This window comes from Poecile atricapillus, chromosome 19, assembly GCF_030490865.1.
Source record: "Poecile atricapillus isolate bPoeAtr1 chromosome 19, bPoeAtr1.hap1, whole genome shotgun sequence".
In the NCBI taxonomy this organism is placed as follows: domain Eukaryota; kingdom Metazoa; phylum Chordata; class Aves; order Passeriformes; family Paridae; genus Poecile; species Poecile atricapillus.
In genome coordinates this window covers 5,340,366-5,360,338 of record NC_081267.1, presented here as the reverse complement: position 1 = coordinate 5,360,338, position 19,973 = coordinate 5,340,366, and the positions used below count along the sequence as shown (strand labels likewise).

Here is a 19,973-nt window from a genome sequence, read left to right as displayed (position 1 = left end):
TCAACAAATTCATCAAAGGCATCTAAAACCTCACATTTTACTAGTGCTTCAAGGCAATCTTGGAGATACTTGTGAGTATTTGAGGGTTGTGGGGTTATTTGGTGGAGTTGTCTCCATTTCTTGGCACTCAAAGAGGTGAGAGGGATCGATCGGTCACCTCAAAACCACTTAATGCCACTGAATCCTTCTCAGTCCCTCTCCAAAATTATTCAATTCCACAGCCCCTCAGGGTGTAATGCCTCATGTTTTAGCTTTCATATCTTTCATATTCTGCACTGCCTAGGTTTGTAGTTTTGAACTTCACGTTAAGTGTTAGGGAGCTCTCTTCACAGAGTAGGTAGAAAAAACAATTCCTTTTCTAGCTTGATATCAAGGACAATTGTTACAAGTTCCAGGCCCAAAAGCATAAACAAGGGTGGACTGAAGAGAGAAAACAAGAAGGGTGGGATTTCATCATCTGAAGCTGTAACTGGACAATGAACCCAAATATGCAGATGGACCTAAATTTCTAAAAATATGGGACCTTGTGATGAGTTGTCCATTTTTGTGACCATTTTTGGTCCATCTTGGGTGTAGCCCTGGCCAGGCTCTTGTACTGCCCAAGGTGTATCTGTAACATGCTGGTCCTGGGTGGAGAGACAAAATCCACGACTCGTGCTCCAGGTGCTCATCAGACAAAACAGCCTCGTTTATTATTCAGAACTCACTTGAATACCAAATTCAAATTTCCCAGGCTAGACAGCCATTGGCTGATCCTTCCCTCCCTGCCCTGCATCCTGGCCAGTGGTGTGCAGTGGTTCAGACATGAATTAGGCTCCCTAAATTAAATTTGTGCGAAAATCTATGGCTAAAGAGAATTTACTGCTAAATTAGATTTGTGTTATGTCTAGATTTACCTTGTCCAGTCCTGACCAGCTGTACTGTGACCATACTGTGACTATTTACCCTTTTTGGTTAAATTAAAAAATATAAAATGCTCTCTGTTACCCTATCTGCAAGGGCCCTTTGCAGACATGATAACAGGGACAGCATGGGTTTAATTTGAATGAAGTTTTCTAGTTAACTTGACACAATTAATTCTCTTCAGCAAGCAATATGCTTTGTGTACTAAATTGAGTTTGCAACACTCCCTTCCAGGAGCTGGCAGACAGGAGCACAATCCTTTAAGCTAACAAGCCACAGGTTAACTACTCATAGTTAAAAGTTACAATTTTACATTAAAAAACAAGAAAGTATTTAGAACTGAGATTATCCTGAACTCTTTAAACAAGAAACAAAAAACATTCAATGTTTAGAACTGTGAGAAAAACCCAACTTAGCAGAAAAACAATTTGTAAACAAACAGTTTTTAAATGAACTGTCTTTTCAAGAGTCTGATTTTCATGGTGAATAAGTTGTTCTGGTTACTCTTCTTTAATCTGCTCCGTCACATCCGTAGAGGTACTGTCAGGAGGGTGTTGTTTGTGGTCTTTGGCTGTATGTTCAACTCTTTCACATCGGTTGCAGCTTGCATTATCACTTCTTTGTCCCTGAGCTGTCCCCTGTGCAATGGGCTGGTGTGGACAGTTTATTTTCCCGTGGCCTTGTTGTCCACACTTGTAGCAATGGGGTGTGAGTTTAACAGCAGCTGTAATAGAATTGGCTAGCATATCCATGTGATGAGATCCAGTCCCAACCTTAGCACATGCTGTAATCTGTAATTTCTCTTTCTTTGCCTCTTTTGGGCTTAATTCTCTGTGGATACAACTTTTCTCTAGTCTCTTAGCCTCTTTTGGGCTGAATTTTTCTGGGATCCTCCCTCGTGGGGAGTTCCACGTATCTCAGTCTTTATTATCCGAAGAAAACTCTTGAGTTCGTTGGAATCTTGTTTCTTGTGTTTATTGAAGGATCCTTACAAAACTTAACAGGTCTCTCCAGGCTGGTTACAAGGTTAATCTTTGCAATTTGGCACATTTCTTTCTTCTGATGGTACAAACAAGGCCTTGTGGCACACTTCGTGTCTGATACACAAAATGGCCCCGAACTACGCAGTTCTTTTATCTTTATGCTTATTTTTACCCAATTAACAATAGACACATATATTATTTTTTTTAATGACTCAATGACCCATCACCTCTGTGATGCACTGTGGCATTTTCTATCTAATCACTTACTATTACCCAAAAACCTCTAGGAGAAGAACATGAAGAAGAAAGAAGAAGGGACAAGGGACAACACTCTAAATCTTCTATATTGACTCTTGTTCTCTAAACTACATTTTACTCAGTGATTTAAGAAACTTTTTAATCCACAGACCTACTTTTCTTATCTAACTTTAGCATTTGTTTTCATGTATTACCATGAAAACATGCTCATGAATTTCATATTATATGAAATTCAGTGTTTTCTTGAATCTTAGAACTAAATATTAAAAACAAGGGCACACAGTTTGTATCTCAGACTCCAACATAATCATCTCCTCCAGAGATGGATTCTCTTGAGGTAATGCAGCTATAATTTTTCTAGTCTTGGTTTGCATTATCTCCTGCCAGTTGTAGCATTAATTGACCCCTTGCTTTACTATTTGCGATTTGCTTTTCCATAGCATCCTGCAGACATTCTATGAATTGTATATATAGCTCATGGGGGTTTTGTCTTTTACTTGAATAGCTTTGGGTTGGTAATTTTTGTTAGAGTTCACATTGCTAAGTCTTTCACTTGTGTTAGAATTGCAGAGTTCAAGCGAGCCTGGGTTTGGGGATCTTCTGATACTGCTGAATGATTTATTGCATGAACAGCCTTAGCTACTTTGCTTTCTGGGGTCCCACCACACATTCCTCCCTTTTGTTTTTCAGTAATTCCTGTTAAAGTGCCATGTGCTCTTTCCACAATGACCTGTTTTATTGTTATTTGAGGAACGCCAGTGTGGTGTGTTACACTCCAGGGCTGTAGGAAATGTTTTGTTTTCTGTGAGATGTGTGTTGTTTTGATGCTATGAGGGATGCTCAAAACAGCAAAGGCTGACTGCCAGTGTGCAATGGCATCCCGACCCTTTTCTCTTGTGTGTTTTATAGCACATATTGCTGATGAAAAGGTATCTGTGGATAAATGTACATATTTTAAATGTCTAAATTCAGGGATGTGTGTGACATGGGTTTAGCAGATTTGTAAGGCATGCAGTCCACAAGGGTTTGCTCCCGTCTGCAGTGGTGCAGTGTGGCCCTGGTGTCCTGATGGGACACTTGTGGTTGGGTTCTTTTTCCCCCTTGGACTGAAGATTGACGAGAGAGAGGCAGTTTTCTCTTGTTTGGACTTGGTTGTTTATTCTTCTTTTATCTCCATTACATGTATACAGGGTACAAGGAGCCACAAGCAGCTATGTGCACTAAGATAGAAAGGTGCAAAATGACTAACAAAGATCTTCTTCAAGGATTTTTATATGTTCATTTACCCAATTAACAAATGCCAAGGAGATATTTTTTCTTAGTGACCCAATGACCCAACACTTGTGTGCTGCACTGCAGCATTCTCTATCCAATCACCTACCACTACCCAAAAACCTCTAGAGGAAGAAGATGAAGAAGAAAGAAGGACAAGAGACAACACCCTGAATCCTCCATCTTGTCCTCTATTTTCTAAACTAGTTTAAACTCCAAACTTTAACTTCTTCATGCAGTGACATAAGAAATCTCTCTAATCTACACACTTACACTCCTGGTTTTTCTATTTAACAGTTGTTTTCAGGGTGTTATATGAAATTCAGAGTTTTCTTGGATGTCAGAGCCAGGTATCAGAGATAAGGGCACACTCTCAGTGCCTCTGACAACAACAGTAAACAAAGTTGAATATTGTTAAGTGTTATTCCACTGTTAAATCCTGAAGTCATATGTTGTAAGTTAGCTTAACTACTGTTATGTTCTTTTGCTAAATTGTGATGTTTGAGGTATAAATTAAGGCATAAGTGAAGTCCTGTTAAGTTTGAGCTCTGTTAAGCTCAAACACACACACACACACACACACACACACACACACGAACAGTTCTGGGTTCATTTCTGGTTTAGTTGCCTGGATTTTGTTTGTTTTTGTTGTTGCTTTGTTTCTTTGCTGTGCCTGAAGTGTCCAGTCAGGAGCAGAGTGACTCTTGCCAAGGAACTTTGTGCTGCTGCTGCTTAATATTAAATCTGGTTTTTGCTGCTCCCTTGCTGGGGATTTTTTAAGCGCTCTCAAGTCCTCGTTGGTGACAGGGTGAAGGAGCCCTGGCCCAGGCTCTGGCCCTGGGGGATATGGGGATGCTGCCAGGAGTTCCCTGTCCCCCTGTCCCATGCCCCACAGACCTTGGGATGTCCCACAGCCATTCTGTGATGTCCCAGCCTGGACTGTGATGTCCCAGCCCCTCTGAGATAACAGAACCTACTCTCTGATGTCACAGCCTTCTCTCTGACATCACACACTCTTCTCTCTGATGTCACAGCCTTCTCTCTGACATCACACACTCTTCTCTCTGATGTCACACAGCTGCTCTGTGATGTCACAATCTGCTGTCTGATGTCACAGAGCTACTCTCTGCGATTGTGGTGTCTGCTCTGTGACCTCACAGCCCACTCAGTAATGTCACAGCCCACCCTGTGGTGGCTCTGTGATGTCATACAGAAACTCTGTGATGTCACAACCCACTCTGTGATGTCATGCATTCAACCTCTGATGTCATAGTCCTCTCTGTGATGTCACAGCCCACTAAGTGATATCACCCAGCCCACACTGTGATGCCACACCCTGCTTTCTGATGTCACAGAATCCCCTCTATGATGCCATAGCTGCTCAGTGATGTCACACAACAAACTCTGTCATGTCACAGCCCCATCTGTGACCTCACAAAACCCACTCTGAGCTGTCACACAGCCCCTTTCTGACATCACAGCTGCTCTGGGGCTCCAGGACACAGCCACAGAGGTGCTGCTGTGACACAGCCCCCTCTGGCACATCCCACAGCCCCTGCCAGTGCTGAGCCCCTGGGAGCTCTGTCTGGGCCTGCTGGTGTCCCTGAGCTGCCCTGGCAGGGCCCCAGCCCTGCTGGGCTGTGCTCAGGAGCTGCTCCTGGCCAGAGCTGTCTCTCTGCAGCGCTGCCCTTGCCAGGAGCTGCCTCTGGGCCAGGAGCCCGGCCCAGCTCAGCAGCACAGACACAGCACCAGCACTTTCATCACCCTCTCGGGCCTTTGGGGCTCTTTGCATCACACTCAGTCCCTCAGAGTGTGCTCCAGAAACACTTCAAGAGCTCCAAGTCAGATGGAAACACTGAAGTTTCTTGTAGTTGAAATGAGAGACACGAGTGAGAAAGCGTCCCCAGGTTCCAGGTAGAGCAGAAGACTGGAGGCCCTGATGGCAGCTGGGGACAAGCAAGGGAAAGGTGTCTGTGGTGCTGAGCAAAGCTGGATGTGTTTCAGGAATGCCAAGGGCCAAGGGCTGAGCCCCAGCCCCTGGCAAGGCAGATGCTGTCCCTCCCTCATTGCTCAGGGCTCTTCCCGGGGCACTGGCATGTGGGGATGTGCAATGCCAAGGGCAGCACCATGGGGCGGCCCCTGCCAGGCTGCTGAGCAGGGACAAGGAGGCAATGAGGCCCCAGGGCTGCCAGGGTCACTTGTCCCCTGCTGGCCTCAGGCTCAGGGCCCTCATCCTCTACCTGCTGCTTATGTGATGAGGCCTCCAAACCTGATCCTGAGAGATTTTTGGGTCCTCTGCATGGTCTGTGAAAATGTAAACACTGGTCAAAGTGATTTTCTCCCAAATGTTGCAGTGACAGAACAAGGATGAATATCTTTAAAGTGAACCAGAGTAGATTTGGTTGTTTTTAGAAGGAGGAAATATTGTACAATCAGAGTGGCACAAAACTGCAACTGCTTTTGCAGACAAATGTATGCCTCATACCAGGATTGCTCCAAGAGCAGCAGCATCTCTGTTCCACCTGACACAGTGAAAGCCCCTCCCGTCCCCAAGGATGGAATTGCTGTTGTGTGGGTTCTCTCATGTGCTGGGTGACCTCACAGTGCTCCTGGCCAGAATGTCTGCTGAGGGCCAGCCAGGCTGCTGCAGTGGCAGTGACCTCACAGCCATCACCACTGCAACCATGTCCCCTGGGCCTGGCTCTCCCCTTTCCTCTGCCCCTGCCTTGTCTCTGCTGCCATGAAGAGTTGTTTCATTATTATCTTGTCCCCAGGGTGCTGGGGCCGATTGCTTCCCAGTCAGGCTCCTGGAGCAGCAGGGGCTTTTCAGAGCCCAGCCAGAAATGAGCCCTGAAGCAGCAGCTCTGCAGTGCTGGCCACCAGGCCGGGGTGCCAAGGGAGCCTTCTGGCCATGGCCTGGAAGCAGCTGCTGCTGCCAAGGTGCCTTTGGTGCCTCAGGCTGTCCCTGGCACAGCTCCCAGCACGGCACTCTGCACTTGTGCCCGAGCCCTTCCCTGGGTTGGGGCTGGCCTGGGGCTTTTCCTGCAGCAGGATCTGCCCTGGCCATGGCACAGGAAAGGCAGTTCCTGCTGGAGCAGGAGGCTGTGCCTGGAATGGGCTCAAACAACTCCAGCAAGGCCCTGTTCATTTCAAAATTGCTTCCTAGGGCACTATAGTGTAATAATTGTTATAGCTCCTCTAGTCTGGGGTAAATAACTCTTTTTCTTTATTTACTCTGTGGTGTAAATGAATCATGTTCAGAATCAGTCACAGATGTATTTGTATAAATATATCTGATATTCCATTGTTAATCGTGTGGGACAAATTGCATTAAGGTTCAATTCCACCTGTCCAATATTTACACATAAAGTTTTGACAAACTTGGGCTGGGATTGAATCCAGCTGCTCCCAGTCTCCTCTCTTAGAAGGAATTTAAAAGTGTAGGTGACCTAGAGCAGTTTGAGGATCCCTGGTGGCTGTTGGGTGTCATTTCTCCACCTCATGACTCAGCAGGAGTTTCTCTAATGAAGAAATAAAGCTTTAGCCTGAAGCTCCCACTCTGCCCATGACAGGAAGCCCTGGAAGTGTCTGTGACATCCCGGCTCTTTGGCAGCCTGGGGACTCCTGGGATGTCACCGTGGAGCCCCCGGGAGTGCCTGTGACAGAGCAGTGCCTTTGCAGCCCAAGGTCCCATGGGATGTCACCATGGAATTGCTGGGACTGCGTCTGAGCACACGGATCTTCAGCATCCCCAGAAACCCCTGGGAGGTCTCTGTGGAGCCCCTGTCTGTGCCTGTGACATTTCAGCTCTTGAACAGCCTAGAGACTATTGGAATGTCCCCATGGATCCCCTCTGAGGGCCTGTAACAAATCTGATCCTGGATAGGCAACCATCACCATGACCTTTTGCTATGATCTGTTTCCATGACAACCATCACAGCCCCTGTTGCTATGGTCAGTCCCTTGGCAGCTCCATGGAGACCCCATGCCAGGGGTGGTTGCCATGGACACCAGCTCAGGCCTGGAGCCAGAGCCCGTTGCCATGGCAACCATTTGCAGTCCCATCCCCAGGCTCATGGGATCACAGACCCACAGAATTGGCTGAGTTGGGAGGGACCCATGGGGATCCTCCAGTCCAACTGCTGGCCCTGCACAGGACACCCCAACAATCCCAGCCTGGGCCTGGCAGCGCTGGCCAAATGCTGCTGGTGCTCAGCCAGCCCTGGAGCTGGGAGCCTTCCCTGGGGAGCCTGTTCAGTGCCCCAGCAGCCTCGCGGGAAAAACCTTTTCCTCACATCCAGCCTAAACCTGCCCGCCTCAGCTCCAGCTGCTCCCTCCACTCCTGGCCCTGGGCACCAGAGGGAAGAGGTTCCCACAGCCCCCAGCCAGGGACCCGCTCCCAAGGCTGCTGCCATGGCAACCAGGCCTGGCACCAGCTGGGATGCTCGGTTTCCATGGGCTGGGCTTCAGGAATGGCATTCCCCAATTTCCTGCTCCCGCTAAAACCGTGCTGCCGCTCTCTTCCCTCCCACCTCCCATGGAAAGCACAAAAGGGAAAGATCCCATGCTGGGATAAGAACAATTTATTGAGAACAGCAACGGGATAAGGAACAAACAGGAACAGAAACAATTTGGATAACAGAAGGGATAGCAAAATTGATTCACAGGGAAGACTAAAATGCCACCAACTGGCTCTTCCTGGCCACATATTTCCTCCTGCCAAGAAAGGACACTGTTCTCCTCTGGTGAGACAGAGGGAGTCCTTTTCCTGCCCCTGGCAATGACCTGATATGGGATTGAATATAATGACAGGGACATGGTCAGAGCCTCATGTTCTTTGAACTCACATCATGTCATTACCATGGGCAGGAAAAGGTAGAGGTGTCTTCCCAGCATGGATCACAGGGAACATGGATCACCAGGTCTCTTCCCAACGTGGATCCTCCAAGGGGGAATGAAGCTGGAGCAGTGCACAAAGCTCTTCCTGCACTTGGAGCACTCGCAGGGCTTCCCTTACCGGTGCGTCCGTTGGTGTCTGTTCAAGTTAGATTTGTCTGAGAAGCTCTTCCCACACTGGGGACACTCGTAGGGCCTCTCCCCAGTGTGGACGCATTTGTGGGTATTGAGGCAGGAGCTGCAGCTGAAGCTCTTCCCACATTCCCCACACTCATAGGGACGTTCCTCTGTGTGTGTCCTCTGGTGGCAGATAAGGCTGGAGTTGTGGCTGAAGCTCTTCTCACATTCCCCACACTCATAGGGCCTCTCCCCAGTGTGGATGCGCCGGTGGGTGACAAGGGTTGAGTTCTGCTTGAATCCCTCCCCACAGTCGGGGCAGCGGAAGGGCCTCTCATCCGTGTGAATCCGCTGGTGCACGAGGAGATTGGAGCTGCTGTGAAACCTCTTCCCACACTCAGGACACTCATAGGGCCTCTCCCCAGTGTGGCTACGCTGGTGGATGATGAGTTGGGAGCTGCTGCTGAAGCCCTTCCCACATTTCCCACACTCGTAGGCCCATTCCCCAGTGTGGATCATCTGGTGGTGGATCAGGGTTTTCCTCTGGCGGAAGCTCTTCCCACACTCCAAGCACTTGTAGGGCTTCTCCCCATCCTGAAGCTGCTCATGGACCACCAGCTCAGAGCCCTGGCTATAGAGGAATGGCTAGAGAGCAAAGGTCACTTTCCCATGCAGCAGTTAGCTGGGAAAGAAATAGACAATGGAGTACAGTTGGTGTGAGATGTTGCAAAAGTCAGGAAGGCCTTGATGATAACTGTTAACTGAGAACAGAACACTGTAGTCAGAAGAATGTGAATTCAGCATAGATGAGCGATCACAGGAATGTAGAATTAGGTGGAGTTGACCTTAAATGAAATATCCAATAATGAGCTTGCTTTTGCACTATGTATGAGCCTAATTATTGATGCTATATAAGTGGTTTTAGAATTACCAATAAATGAGACTTGCTGATCATTCATATTGAGTGCTGCATTTCTCCCGCCGAACTCGACAAATGGCGCCCGAACAGCAGGGACATTTGGGACCTTTGGAACCCTAGGAACCTTTGGGACACTTGGAATATTTGGAACCCTCAGGACCTTTGGAACCTTTGGAAACTTTTGGAACCCTGAAAAGGAATCGGAGTCGGCCACGGGAGTCGGCGACAGGGGACAGGTCCTTTGCAGCAAGGATGGCGAAAAGCAACAGCTGTGCTGCGATCCAGGCAACCTCGGAGGAGAGTCCTGAACACACAGCAACGTTGCCGCGCCCAGGCGACCTTATAGAAGAGTCCTGCCGTAACGTGCTGCCGAAACCTTGTAGGGGCTGCAACAGCGCGTGCTGACGGTAAGATGGAAAGGCAAGCAGTATATGATTTATTTACCTGCTTTCTAGAAAAGCGACAGGTTAAAAATCTTGATTTGCGCAAGGAGCTTCCTGAACTTCTTGCTTATGGGTATGCTCAGGGTTGTTTTCAGAATCCCCATACAGTCCATGAATTAAGTGAGTGGCGAAAGTTTGGAGATAAATTGTGGAAGGCTACTTTAGATGATGATAAAACTGCTAGAAAATTGGGAAAACTGTGGCGGATAGTTCATAATGCTCTCTTGCAGTATCAGGCTGAACAGGCAGCTGCCATGCAGGCATCTGCAGCTATGTCAAAAAACAGGCTTTTACAGGGAATTAATGAGTGTTCATTGCCGCCCGCCACAAATACAATAATTTTAAACCCCCCCGCGCAGTCACTGACCTCTGCTGCAGCTGCTAATTCTTTTATGTCATCTCAAATTCCTTCACCTACTAACCTTGATTCTGGAACGGAGCCTTCTGCACCGTTACCATCCTCCCCTATGGGAAATAAATCTGTCCCTGGGGAAAGGCGTGAGTTAGGTGAGGCTATTGCACGGGAAAGAAGGGAGACATGGGCTGTGTTAGCACGGAATATTTTGCAAGAAGGAGATCAGGAAATAGCAGACGCTGTATTGGAAGTAGCATGTCTCGTAACCTTTGCACCAATGCAAGGGGGAGGAATACAAGCTCAAATTACAGCTTTAGATTGGAAATGGTTATCACAGTTGCGGTCTACAGTCAGTCAGTTTGGAGTGACCAGTGAACCGGTTAGACAGATGATTGATTATTTGTGGGGTACACAGATTTTGTTGCCTTCAGATTGTAAGAGTATTATGAAATTGATTCTTAGTCAGCATCAGCAGTTGTTGTTTAATGCACACTGGCAAGCTTATTGTCAAGAAAGTGTCAATGTGCAAAGACAGGCAGGTGATCCATTGCATGGGCTGACTTTGGAAGAACTTATGGGCTTAGGAGCATATAGTCAAGTGGAAGCACAAGCAATTTTGGGACCAGATAAGTTGAGAGAAGGAATGCGGTTAGCACGAGCTGCATTTGATAGGATTAAGGAGCCAGGAGGTATTCCATCTTATATGGGTATTAAACAGGGGCGAGATGAGCCATTTGGAGCATTTATTGATAAAGCAGCTTCAGCTATAGAGAGGGCAGGTGTTCCTGAATATATGAGGGGAGCATTGTTAAAACAATGTGCATTACAAAATTGTAATTCAGCAACCAGGTCAGTTTTGAGTTCCTTAAATGCTAACTGGACTATTGAAGAGGCATTAGAAAGGATGTCTAATATACCGGTGGGCTCACAGGCAATGTTAGTCCAGGCAATTAAAGAACTAGGGAAAGGGTTAGAAAAGCAGGCTGTAGCTATAGAAAAGCAGGTTGCATCTAATCAGAGTCAGGTTTTAGCAGCTCTTGCACCCCTACAAGCGGCCACAACCAACAATGGCAGGATTCCAGCCTCTCGACTCAAATGTTTTCGCTGTGGCAACCTTGGACATGTACGGAAGGAATGTACTGTACCATCTGTTTGGTGCAATCAGTGTCGGTCCAATACCCATGCTGACAGTGTTTGCCGCCGGAGATCGGGAAACGGGAAAGTCAGCGCGAGGAGCCGCCGCGCCAGGACACAAATAGCAGCCGCAGGAACATCAGTGCAACTTCCCTCCAGCCTGCCACAGCAGGGAGCCTCAGCCTGGACCTGGCAGCCTCAGTGACTGTGGATTTATTGACATCACAACCCTACAAGATTCCCACGGGAATTATTGGACCAGTGATAATAAATGGAAAAGCTATGGGTGCAATTGTGTTGGGACGTTCATCTGCTAGTTTATTGGGACTATTTATTTTACCTGGAGTAATTGATGTGGACTATTCTGGTGAAATATATATCATTGCATATACACTGGCACCACCAACCAGAATTGATAAAGGACAGCGAATTGCACAATTGGTGCCGCTGCCACAATTTACCCATCAATTGACACCACTGAAAAATCAATCACGGGGTACAGGTGGATTTGGTTCTACAGGAGGACTTACATTACTTACTCTGGACTTAAACACCAGACCCAAGTGAACAGTTGTTCTTAATTATAACGGAGAATCCCATCAGTTAGAAGGACTGTTGGATACTGGGGCGGACTCAAGTATTGTTGCTCCACAATATTGGCCCCAGGAATGGCCTTTGCTGCCTAGTATGGTTACTGTTACAGGAGTTGGAGGCTTAACTCTAGCAAAGAAGTCTCCACAAATTCAGATTCAATTAGATGGGAAGGTCATCAGTTCTGTTTTGTCAATTGTTCCATTACCAGACAAGGTTCAATGTCTAATTGGACGAGATATTTTGTCACAGCTTGGTGTTATTTTGACCAATGAACACCCTTTAGAATAGAGGCCATTGTTTGGACTTTCCCAATCCCACTCAAATGGATAATCCAGGAACCAGTATGGGTTGAACAGTGGCCTTTAAAAAGGGAAAGTCTGCAACAAGCTCATCAATTAGTGCTGGAACAATATCAACAAGGACATTTAAAGTTGTCAACAAGTCCTTGGAATACTCCTATTTTTGTTATAAAAAAGAAATCTGGGAAGTATCGATTGCTGCATGACTTACGTGCAGTAAATGAACAAATGGAGCCAATGGGGGCACTACAACCTGGTTTGCCCAATCCTGCAATGTTACCGAAAGATTGGCCCTTGTTAATAATTGATTTAAAATACTGTTTTTTCACTATCTCACTGCATGAACAGGATACTTGCAGATTTGCTTTTACTTTGCCTTCATTAAATCAAGCAGAACCAGACAAAAGATTTGAATGGATAGTTTTACCACAGGGTATGCGTAATTCTCCTACTTTGTGTCAGCTTTATGTTGATAATGCTTTGCCACCACTACGTGCTCGGTGGCCTACAACTATTATTTATCATTATATGGACGATATTCTTTTTGCTCAGCCACAACCTTTTGCAGATAAACAAGTTAAGGACATTCAAACACAACTACTTCAGAATGGACTAGTTATTGCACCTGAGAAAATACAGCAGTCATCCCCATGGAAATATCTCGGGTGGACTTTAACTGAGCAGTCTGTTGCCCCTCAGAAACTGTCATTAAACATGTCACTTCATACTGTTCATGATGCTCAGTGATTGCTAGGAGATTTACAATGGCTTAAACCTGTTGTGGGTATTCCTAATGAACTTTTACAATCCCTACGACCTTTGTTAAAAGGTACTGATCCTACAGCACCCATACAGGTCACCAGTGAACAACAAGAAGCTCTCAATAAAATAATGGACTGTATTCAGACAGGTGTTGTTCGTAGGCGAGATCCAGACTTGGACATTAATCTTACTGTATGGTTTGGACCTCAACATCTCATCGGTGCCCTGACACAGCATCAAAAGAAAACAGGGGAGATATGGGTATTAGAGTGGTTGTTGCCACCACTACAACAGAGACATACTTTAATTCAAAAAATTGAAATTTTAGCAAACTTGATAAAACAAGGACAGAAGCGATTGTGGAAACTTATGGGTGCAGATCCAGCTGAAATTCAGATACCAATAAAAAAGGACACTTTAGATTGGTATTTAATTCACAGCTCCACATTGCAAGAAGCATTGCTTAACAACAGCAGTGTAGTCAGTACTGAGGAAGTGCCTCGAATACCACTGCGATGGATAGGTCAGCAGAATTGGATTGAAAAGCCCAAACGATCATTTGTGCCATTACCAGAGGCATCAACTGTGTTCATTGATGCTGGAAAGAAATCTCGTACAGCTGCTGCTACATGGCAAAATTCAGAAGGACAATGGAATCATCATATTATTCCAGCTCAAAAGGAGGACACATTACAAACTCTGGAATTAGTTGCTGTTGTTTGGGTTTTGGTACAGTTTAAGGGTCCTGTTAATGTGGTAACTGATTCTTTATATGTTGCAGGAGTGAGTGAACGTATTGAAAATGCAGACATTAAGGAAGTAAAAAACCCTCGTTTATATGAACTGTTTTTGCAGCTTCAGAGAGCCATAAAGTTGAGGACTACTGCCTTTGCTATTATCCATATTCGTAGCCACAAATGGGATGTGGGTTTAGGAGAAGGAAATGCTAGGGCAGATCGATTGGTTTCACTGTCACAAAATAGTCCTGTCCCACCACAGACATTAGCTAGAGAAGCTCATGCCATCTTTCATCAAAATGCAAAAGGACTCCATCGAGAGTTTCAGATACCTTTAGAGGAGGCTCGGGCTATTGTCAAAGCATGTCCTATTTGTAGTTTTCATAATCAAGGCAGTGGATTGGGTCTTGGGGTAAACCCTAGAGGATTACAGGCTAATGAGTTGTGGCAAATGGATGTTACTCATGTTGCAGAGTTTGGGAGAGTTAAATATGTGCATGTCACCATCGATACTTATAGTCATTACATCTGGGCTACAGCTCAATCTGGTGAGAAAGCACGGAATGTTGAGCGACATTTAGTAAGTTGTTTTGCAGTCATGGGAGTTCCACGTTCTATTAAAACAGACAATGGACCTGCTTATTGTAGTAGTAGAATTAAGCAGGTGATGCAATCATGGGGAATCAAACACATAACAGGGATTCCACATTCCCCCACAAGTCAGGCAATAGTAGAAAGAGCAAATGGTACCCTAAAACAATATCTGAATAAATTTAGGGAGATCAGAGATCCACAAGAACGATTATTGCGTTGTTTATTTGTTTTAAATTTTCTCTGTATTTTTGGAAACAGTGATTTGCCTGCAGCAATACGTCATACTGCACCTGGAGCAGAGAAAACTCAAAGTCCAATATGGGTTCGCTATAGAGATCCTAAAACAGGACTGTGGGGAGGTCCCAGCAAGGTACTTTATTGGGGACGTGGTTATCTTTGTGTGTCTACCCCCACAGGGCCTGTCTGGGTGCCGAGCCGATGGACTAAACCTGCTGATCCCAGTGATTTATCTTCAGCTGATCCAGAAAATTTAGCAGATACTTCACGCTCTCTACCATCAACATAGAGACGGGATCTGATGAACTCTCATATGAAAATTTTGTGTACAGTACCAGATTGTGAATGTTATCCTTTTGTATGTTACATTTGTAAAGTGTGTAAAGAGAAGTGGTGGATACATTCTAAGTGGGGTCGATCTCCAAGAGGGATTTGTACAGAGTGTTACAATTTTGAAAGAAATTTGACTGAGATTGCATTACAGGAAGGTGTGCAAACAGGACAATTTGAAAAAGGATCTGATAGATGGTGGGAGATTTTTGCTTTTGGTATAAATCCAGAAAACTATTGTTATCATCCTAACACCCCTTTACCATATATTATTGAAATAATTGCAATACGTTGTCGCAAGACACTGACACAAGTTAGGTGTGATATTCCAGGAGTAAAAAATAAAAATTGGGAGCAATTCTTAAAACGGCAGTCTCGAGAAAAGGGGTCTTTCCCTGAAAGTTATCCTTGCTGCCGAGAAGATGGAACACCCCGTGGTTCGAAGCAACCGAATCGACGGGCGAGGCAGAGGGGTAAAAGAAAAGGGAAGCAAGATCTCACATGGGATCCAGCCAAGATGCTGGCCGAGCTGCCGCAATCCTTTTAAAGTCCTTAAAGAACTATTTCTGATCAAGTTGTTGTGGTTTACAATGATAAAGGGAAATGAAGGGTTTTTGATTGACATGGATGAGAGACAAAATATGTGGGTAACCTGGGCTAATCAAACTGGACAGGATAATTTTTGCCTTTCAATGGCTACCCCTTCGGATCCTTTTTGAACTTGTTTAGTGGGCGCACCTTTAGATGATTCACTAAATGCCACAATGTTTAAAAACTGGACAAAATATTGGAAAACACCCAAGGAAGCAAACAAAACATTATGTGAAATTCCATCAGGCAAATTCATGATTAATATCTGTGACACAGGTTTAATTTCAGCAAATCCCATTGGTGCTCAAAATTGGTACATTGCTACAGGTTTAAATGTTACTGGGTCAGAACCACAAGAGTTAAGACTGCTAGGTTCAGCCCCTAGCAATTATTGTTTAATTTTTGTCAATCGGGCTAGGAACAATCATGCAAAAAGGTCTCATGGGCAAAATGGTACAAATGTTTCTCCACAAAATTTGCTATACTTGCAGAATAAGGATGCATACTGTGGCAATTGGTCTCACAAAGTAAATTCTAGCAGTACACCTCTACAATTACCACCTGGTATTTTTCTAATTTGTGGAGATCGTGCATGGCAAGGACTGCCAGCAAACCTTTATGGAGGACCTTGTTATTTTGGGAAATTGACATTGTTTGCACCCACTATACAGCAACTATTAGGAGCCAATAGAACCAGGTTACGAACAAAGAGAAGTGTGTTTAGGGCCAGAATGCAAAGATAAGGTTGAACTTTGGGAGCGTCCTACAGTGATTGTTTCATCTATTTTTACACCTGGAGTATCTAGTGCTCAAGCCTTAACACAGTTACGACGACTGGCATGCTGGACAGGAAAACAGTTTAATATTACATCAAAGGTTTTGTCTGATTTGCTTTTGGATATGAACAGTGTTAGGCATGCTGTATTGCAGAATAGAGCTGCTATTGATTTTTTGCTATTAGCACAGGGCCATGGCTGTGAAGACTTTGATGGAATGTGTTGCATGAATCTTTCTGACCATTCAGTATCTATTCATGCTCGTCTTCAACAACTACAGAACAATATGAAAAAGTTAACCATGGAAACAAATCCATTAGAGGAATGGTTTCAATCCCTAGGTCTCACAGGATGGTTAAAAAATTTGGTACAAATGGCAATTGTTGTTATATTGATCATTGTCATTGTGTTACTGTTTATTCCTTGCATACTGCAATGCTTACAAAACATGGTAACAAAGGCTACTTCTACAGTTTTGTTAGTGCAAAAAGAAAACAGGGGAATTATAGAGGAATGGCAAGAGAGCAAAGGTCACTTTCCCATGCAGCAGTTAGCTGGGAAAGAAATAGACAATGGAGTACAGTTGGTGTGAGATGTTGCAAAAGTCAGGAAGGCCTTGATGATAACTGTTAACTGAGAACAGAACACTGTAGTCAGAAGAATGTGAATTCAGCATAGATGAGCGATCACAGGAATGTAGAATTAGGTGGAGTTGACCTTAAATGAAATATCCAATAATGAGCTTGCTTTTGCACTATGTATGAGCCTAATTATTGATGCTATATAAGTGGTTTTAGAATTACCAATAAATGAGACTTGCTGATCATTCATATTGAGTGCTGCATTTCTCCCGCCGAACTCAACACTGAGCTGAGCTGGAATCACTATACTATTACTGAGCTGAGCTGGAATCACTATACTATTACTGAGCTGAGCTGAAATCACTATACTATTACTGAGCTGAGCTGAAATCACTATACTATTACTGAGCTGAGCTGAAATCACTATACTATTACTGAGCTGAGCTGGAATCACTATACTATTACTGAGCTGAGCTGGAATCACTATACTATTACTGAGCTGAGCTGGAATCACTATACTATTACTGAGCTGAGCTGGAATCACTATACTATTACTGAGCTGAGCTGAAATCACTATACTATTACTGAGCTGAGCTGAAATCACTATACTATTACTGAGCTGAGCTGAAATCACTATACTATTACTGAGCTGAGCTGGAATCACTATACTATTACTGAGCTGAGCTGGAATCACTATACTATTACTGAGCTGAGCTGGAATCACTATACTATTACTGAGCTGAGCTGGAATCACTCGACTGCTCGAAGCTGCTCACACGCGCTTCGGGCCAGCCTTTCTCAAGGCTGCTTCTGGAGAAGTCGCGGTGCTCCGGGCTTTCCGCCGCCGTGGCAAGAAAACCCTATCAGATTTCTACGACATCCCACAAAATCTCCACAAATTTCCACAAAATCTAAGAAAAATCCAACAAAATTCTCCAAGTTTCCAAAAAATCCCACATAATTTAAGAAAGATCCCACAAAATTCCAGAAAAATACCACAACATTGCAGTAATCTCCTCAAAACCCTACCAAATTCCACAAAAATCTCACAAAATCTCAATATCCTACAAAAATCAAGAAAAAACCCTATCTAATTCCAGAAACATCCCACAAAATCTCCATAAATTTCCACAAAATCAAAGAAAAATCCCACAAAATTCTTCAAGTCTACACAAAATACCACAAAATTCCACAAAAATCTCACAAAATTATTTAAACTTATGCAAAATCCCACAAAACTCAAAAAAAATCGCACAAAATTGAAAAAACAAAAAACAAAATCCCCTTAATCTTCCCAAAACCCTACCAAATCCCAGAAACATCTGACAAAATCTCTTGAATATCCTAGAAAAATCAAGAAAAATCCCACAAAATTCTACAAAATCCCACAAAATTGCAGAAATCTTCACAAATACCCACCAAATTCAAGAAACATCCCACAAAATCCCCACGAATTTCCACAAAATCAAACAAAATACCTCAAATTTCTTCACGTCTCCTCAAATTCCCTCAAAATTCCACAAAACTCCCACAAAATCTCCTCAATATCCTACAAAATTCAAGAAAAAACCCACCAAATTGCAGAAAAAATCTGACACAACTCCCTAAATGTTCTGAAAACCCCACCAAATTCCAGAAACATTCCACCAAATCGCCACAAATTTCCACAAAATCTAAGAAAAATCCCACCAAATTTTCCAAGTCTCCTCAAAATTTCTCAAGATTCCAGAAAAAAATCCCACAAAAATATTTAAACTTTTGCAAAATCCTACAAAATTGCAAAAAAATCCCACGAAATTGAGAGAAACTAAAAAAAAGGCCTAAATCTTCCCCAAACCCTACCAAATTCCAGAAACATCTCACCAAATCTCCTGAATATCCCACAAAAATCAAGAAAAATGCCACAAAATTCCCAAAAAATCTCACATAAGTGCAAAAAATTAAAAAAAATCCCACAAAATCTTCCCAAAATCCTACCAAATTCCAGAAACATCCCAGAACATGTTCACAAAATTCCAAAAAAATCTAAGAAAAATACCTCATAATTCATCAAGTCTCCACAAAATCCCACAAAGTTCAAGAAAAATCCCACAAAATTTCCCTAAATCTTCTCAAAAGCCCACCAAATTCCAGAAACATCCCACAAAATCCCCACAAATTTCCACCAAATCGAAGAAAATACCCCCTAATTCTTCATGTTTCCTAAAAATCCCTCAAAATTCCAGAAAACTCCCACAAAATCTTCTCAATATCCTACAAAATTCAAGACAAATCCCACAAAATTGCAGAAATCTTCTCAAAACCCTACCAAATTCCAAACATCTCACAAAATCTCCTCAATATCCCACAAAAATCAAGAAAAATCCCACAAAATTCTTTCCATTTTCTCAAAATTCCAGAAAATTCCAGCAAAATCGCACAAAACCTTCACAGAATTCCACAAAATCTAAGAACAATCCCTCACCAAATTCTTCTTGTCTCCTCCAAAGCCCTCAAAATTCCAGAAAGATTTCACATCATCTCCTCAATATCCCACAAAAATCAAGATCCCACAAAATTCCAGAAAAAAATACCACAAAATTGCCTAAATCTTTTCAAAACCCCATCTAATTCCAGAAACGTCTCAAAATCTCCACCACTTTCCACAAAATCTAAGAAAAATCCAGGAAAATCTAAGAAAAATCTTACAAAATTGCAGAAAAATCCCACACAATTCCCTAAATGTTCTGAAAACCCCACCAAATTTCAGAGACATCCCACAAAATCTCTACAAAATCCCACAAAATCGAAGAAAAATCCCTCAAAATTTTTCAAGTCTTCTCAAAATCTCTCAAGATTCCAGAAAAAAATCCCACAAAATTATTTAAACTTTTGCAAAATCCTACAAAATTGCAAAAAAATCCCACGAAATTGAGAGAAACTAAAAATCCCCTAAATCTTTCCAAAGCCCTACCAAATTGCAGAAACATGTCACAAAATCTTCACAAATTTCCACAAAATCTAAGAAAATACCTCAAGATACTTCATGTTTTTTCAGAATCTTTGAAAATTCCACAAAGCTCCCACAAAATCTTCTCAATATCCTACAAAATTCAAGAAAAAACCCTACCAAATTCCAGAAACATCCCACCAAATCTCTACAAATTTCCACAAAATCTAAAAAAAATCCCACAAAATATTTCAAGTCTCGTC

General features: G+C 43.7%; 1 pseudogene; it reads left to right on the top strand.

Moving 5' to 3' along the window:
* Nucleotides 1-19,973, top strand: part of LOC131586379 (uncharacterized) — a 712,054-nt pseudogene that overhangs the window by 325,466 nt on the left and 366,615 nt on the right.